This window comes from Nanorana parkeri, unplaced genomic scaffold, assembly GCF_000935625.1.
Source record: "Nanorana parkeri isolate BGI_ZX_2015 unplaced genomic scaffold, ASM93562v1 scaffold560, whole genome shotgun sequence".
NCBI lineage: Eukaryota > Metazoa > Chordata > Amphibia > Anura > Dicroglossidae > Nanorana > Nanorana parkeri.
In genome coordinates, this window is record NW_017306828.1 from 104,005 (window position 1) to 110,057 (window position 6,053).

Consider the following 6,053-nt stretch of genomic DNA (forward strand, 5'->3'; position numbering starts at 1 on the left):
TATGTATCCCATATCTATCTATGTATCCCATATCTATCTATGTATCCTATATCTATTTATCTATCCTATATCTATCTATGTATCCCATATCTATCTATGTATCCCATATCTATCTATGTATCCCATATCTATCTATTTATCCCATATCTATCCCATATCTATCTATCTATCTATCTATCTATCTATCTATCCCATATCTATCTATCTATCCCATATCTATCTATCTATCTATCCATTTTTTTTTTTTTTTTACCTTGTATTGTACCTTTTGTATATGTCCAATTATCTTGGTTACATCCCTGTGGCTTTGCTGCCATCTGCATCATTATATCTTGTAACCGAATACTGTTATTTGCTTCCAAATTGTTCAGGGATTAATTGAGACAATACCCGTCTGTCTCCCTTTTCCAGGGACCTGTTGTCGCAGCATCTACGCTTATGGGACCGGCAAGCCCCGCAGATGGTAAATTAACTGACGAACATCTGTACCGGAGCTGCCCTAGTTCCTCTTGAAGTCAATGAGCTGTGATCTCCGAGACATGTCCACTTCAGGGGCCTCGTGTTCCAGTGATTACCGCAGAACATCCAGAGAGCGAGAGGAGAACTATGGAGGACACCAAGACCTGGTCACCATCTCTGATGAAGGCACGCTGGACTTCAGGCCGGGGTGCAACCACGAAGCTCAGGACCTGGTAAATTCCATCCTGTCTCCTCGGACTTGGGAGAAATACCTTGCCTCGTGGAAGAGCTGGATAAAGTTTAAGAAGTCGGTGCGGGAGAAAGGCTGGTGCAAAGCGGAGAAGATCATGGTGGACTTCTTTGAGCATTTAATTGCCAGCGGGCACTGCAGAGCAAAGGTGATCAGCAACTTGGCCGGCATCTCGTTTTGCTTGCAGATGATGGAGAAGAAGGATATCACCAAGCAGTTCATCATCCAGCAAATGCTGACCAGCTGGAGGAACAAGGAGATGGAGGACAACGCAGAGACGGAGAGTAATGGTGACTCCGGGGAGCACCTGACCGCCGAAATGCTCGGCGCCGTGCTGTACGCCACCAAGAAAGTCTGCTTTGACAACAACGAGAGCAGGTTGTTCTGCGCCGTCTTCACCTTGACCTTCTATGGACAATTCGACATGGAGGAGCTGGTGGCCAGGTCCAAGGACGAAGACGGCACGGGCCTGAGCTTTAAAGACGTGATCATGGAGCGCAATTCGGTATTCTGCAAGACGCAGAAATCCCGCTCCAACAAGAGCCAGTGGGTAGAGGTGAAGAAGCGGGAGGATAAGTTCCTGTGCCCGGTGGCCAGGATGAAGAAGTATCTGGAGATCCGGCCAGAAGGCAGCAGAAGCTTCTTCATCCACGAGAACGGCACGCCGCTCACCCAGTTCCAGTTCAGCAGGGTGCTGTCATTCGCCCTGGAGGAGGCTGGCCTGGACTCCAGGAGGTTCGGGCCTCACTCCCTCTGCTACAAAACTTAAGTCTTCGTGGCTGCAAGCCTAGCCATCTCCTGAAAGGTGTGAGAAGCCTCAGACGGAAGCTGATAATCTTTGACTCATGGGCTGCAAAGTAGCCCCACATTGCAACAGCTGGACCGTTTCAGCGTTGGCTCTGGTGACATCACTGCTTTGCAAACTGGGAGGTAGAGAGTGGCTGCTTCCATCTGTGGCTTCTGACGCAGGAGTTTTTCACCCTACTGCATTATCTTTGAAAAGGTAAGTGCAACTAAAGTGTATCTAAAGTCAAAAATGGGTTTTCTTCATTTTGGACCGTTCCATAATCCATAACTACAAGAGAAAGTTTCGGGTTTAGATACACTTTAAATCAGGGGTAGCCAAACTTTGGCCCTCCAGCTGTGGTGCAGCTACAAATCTCATCATGCCTCTGCAACTCATGCATGTGGCTGGCAGTCTTGCAATGCATGATGGGTGTTGTAGTTTCACCACAGCTGGACGTTTAGCTACCCCTTTTATTAAATAATAATACATTGTTTTGCCCCACCTCATTAAATATGCATATATAAATACATTGGGGGATTTTATCAAATCTGGAGCAGAATGAATCTGGAGCAGCTGTGCATGGCAACCAATCGGCTCCTCTCTTCAGTTTAGCTTTTGGAAATGAAAGGGAGAAGCTGATTGGTTGCCATGCACAGCTGCTCTGGATTCTCTCTGCTCCAGTTTTGATAAATTCCCCTCATTGTCGTTAATGGAATCCAAATTCATGCTGCCTTGTCAGCATGGGACGGTTGCAGTCTGTCTACTGAGGGCAACTCTGGGTCTGCATGACCCAACCTGGGTTGTAGTGAATGGTATGCACCCGTGACGCCGTATTGTACATTTGATTGTACATACAGGGATTTTTTTTTTTTTTTACATGACTCTGTCGCTAATCTTAAATGTCCAGTAACAGAACGTCCTGTACAGAGGATACTTACCTCTCCCGCTGCCCACACTGCCAATGCAGTTCTGTTAGGAGGAATCGTCCTCCGCATTCTGCTGGAAACCACTTCCGGAAGTGGCAATTTCCTGTGTCGTGTCCCCCCTGTAGCTTCCATTGGTTCATTCTGCCAACCTTCACATTACTATGTTCTGTAATGACATGGAAATAAGCAGGAGGAACCACTGAGCGCAGGGGGGGGGGACAGGTCGGCACAGACTGGAGGACGATCTCTCTGGATCAGAGAAGACTTCAGGGGCAGTGATTATGATTTTTTTTTTTTTTAAACGAGGACCCTCTATTGTTGGAAATGTAATTTCGGCAATCACCACTTTAAATAATGTTGGATGCCATAAACATTGCAAGGATCCCGGGCATGCTAGAGCGTGTGCCTTTTTGGATCTGCTGAACAATAAACAGTGATCTTTAATGTGCAGATTTATTGGGTGGCAATAGGAGGAGCTCACTTTACACCCCAGGCATTTACATTTAAAGGGACTTTCCACACGCACACAACCTTGCAGGATGTAATCTGGATTCCTGCACATTCTGCTACATCCATTGTTTTTTTTTTTTTTTTTTTCCCTGGCTGTTGTCGTTAAAGAAAGAACGCCAGGATTTGGAAAGTTAACCCTTGTAGTTGGATTACCTCTGCACTGCAAGGGTTAACTGCTTGTTTTTCTCTAGGGGTGAAAATAAAGAAGATGCACTCCCCTGATCCTCAGTCCTGCGGCAGTGACCGCTCACCTCTCCCCCTCTCTGCTGCGGTATGTCCCTCGGCATCTTATAGATTTGTATAGACATGATGACATCAAGTGTCCTTAAGGCCCAGTGGCGAAGAGGCTGTGGGGACTGGTCTAGCAGTCAGGCAGGACCGAGGATCGGATGAGTACATCTTCTTTATTTTCACTCCCTAGCCAAAAAAGGAGTAATTAACCCTTTCAGTGTGGGGTAGCCCCCACTGCAGGGGTTAACATTGCAAAATCCTGGAGTTCTGCTTTAATGCCAATTGAACCTCACACCTTATTACTTCCTGCATCCCCTCCCCCGTGTGACACGTTTGCCTTAAAATGCCTTAAAGAGACCCTGTCACCAGGCAAAAGCACAGCATAATCCGTATTTTAAAGGCTGACTTGCAGTGTTTTCCTTTCCAAGATAATAAAATGTTTTTCACTTGCAATGTACCTCTGAACTTGCTTGAAAACTTGACTATCCCAGCAAGAACCAATTCCCTAGCAGAGGCCCCCTCCCCGTCCTTGCAAGTCATAGCCCTCTCCTCTTCTGGATGTCTTATTTCTGCTGATGCTGGCCCAGCTACTTCACCCATCTCCTTTACTCCCTACATAACCTTCTATGTAGCTGTCGGGTGAAGAGCAAAGGGGAATATTAAAGGGTCTCACTGGAGGTTGAGGCTGCTGATATCACCTCCAATATGGTGGTGCCTAGCAGCAGTCTCCCCCCTTTTGGATGTGTACACCAGGGAGGATTTTCCAGGTAAATACCATACATAAAATATTAATATGCACATATAATCTTATGGGAAGGTTCTCGTAGTGAATGGTCTGGAGACAGGGTCTCCTTAGAATCCCTCTTTATCTTTCAGTGAAAATGCCACTTCCTGCTCTGTCCTTACAGAGCTGAGTAACGGCCACACCCCTCATCAGTCAATCTGCTTCTATAGAATATGGGATCAGACCTCTGGAATCTCAAAATGACAAATCGTGATTAAATCAACAAGCCAAACTGTGGAATAAACCTTTATAAATAACCCGCAGTGCAGGTTTTCCTTAGAATCTCTTTATCTTTCAGTGAAAATGCCACTTCCTGCTCTTCCCCTCCAGTGCTCTGTCCTGGCAGAGCTGAGTAACAGCCACACCCCTCATTGGTCAATCTTCTATAGAATATGGGGTGAAAAAACCTCTGGAATCTCAAAGTGACAAATTGTGTGGTTAAAGCAACAAACCAAACTGGACTAATCCTTTATAAATAACTCACAGTGAAGGTTCTCCTTAGAATCTCTTTATCTTCCAGTAAAAAAAAAAAAAGCTGCTTCCGGCTCTCCCCCTCCAGTGCTCTGTCCTTACAGAGCTGAGTAACAGCCACACCCCTCATCAGCCGATCTGCTTCTATAGAAAATGGAATCAGACCTCTGGAATCTTAAAGTGACAAATCGTGATTAAAGCAACGAACCAAACTGTGGAATAAACCTTTATAAGTAACTCGCAGTGGAAGGTAGCACACGGCCCACACATGTAGATAGATGATCCTCAATCACACAGAATAGAGGAAACTCTCCTCACATCAGAGGAGTTTTTTTTTTTTTTTTCTGGTTCAGACCTGTGTGTCGGGAAGATTGGACACACTCGAAATCTCTGGACAGCACAAGAGATCACTGAACGTTTTCTAGAACGTTGGGTTATGTTTTGCAGCCATTTTAGATACAAATGATTATTTTAGTATCATTTATCTTGTGTTTGTTTTGTAATAAAGTTATTACAGTTCATCTTTAGTTGTGTCGCCTCTTTGTCATCTATGTGGCCGTTTCGTAACCTGTATATGTCCTTCTCCAGCTACCGAGAGGAAAACAATTCACATGTCGTTATTAGCGAGTCAGCAAGCCAATAGGATTTCAGCTGTCGGTGTTCCGCTGTAGGCGGAGCTTACAAAATATTAGCAGAGATTTGCCGGCCGAGCAAGGAAACGGAGGATCCTCTGTGATCACCGAGTAGCTTTAGGGCTGGTGCAGACCTGGGCAATCCGGGACCGCGTGATCGTGTGCAGTTGCACACTGCGGTTGCCGCGTGGCCTCATTGATTTCAATGGGGTTACGTCTGCGCGGCAACCGCAGAAAAAAAGGCACATGCAACTAGGATGCCTTCCTAAAATAATGGCACTGGCAGGGCAGTGGTGGGAGATTCCGTGACCGCGCTGTTTCGTGCACGATTGCCGCGCGGTTACTGATTTGCCATGGTGTGAACCTGGCCTCAATGTTAACAGTGTATGAAACATGTTAGCACGGCAGCTTTGTGCAATGATAAAGAGCCTGCTTGGCTCCCAGCAGCTCCCAGCCTGATTTCCGCTATGCAGAGGATGAGGAAAGATTCCAACGTTTGTATGAACTACACGAGGTATTCTAAAGAGAAAATCGCTGGAGGAATCGGAAGGAGTCAGGAGGGGATAGAACCCCAAGTCAGGTTTTTATTGGGGTGATTCGCTCTCTCTGCTTGTCCCAGTGACCACTGTAATTATGTCTGAAGGTGAAGGGAAATCCAAAATGTTTAAGTTGTCACCAGAACAGGAATAGAAGGGAAAACTTCCACTGGGAACACCTGTCTTTAGGGCCCAGTCACACCATCAAGAGTGCTTTCCAGTTCGGCCTCTGGAACACAACCCGGCCATCTCACTTTGTTTTGGGGCGTGGCGCATTGAACTCAATGGCACCGCAGCTACGCCCCCCCACGGTGCGATTTCCGGCACCCGAACGCGTGGCATATTAGTGCCTGCGTTCAGGTCGAGTGCGATCTGCAAAAAATGCTGCACGCACTATTTTTTGCAGATCGCACTGGACCGGAACGCCAGAGGCACTAATGTGCTACGCGGTCAGGTGCCGGAAATCG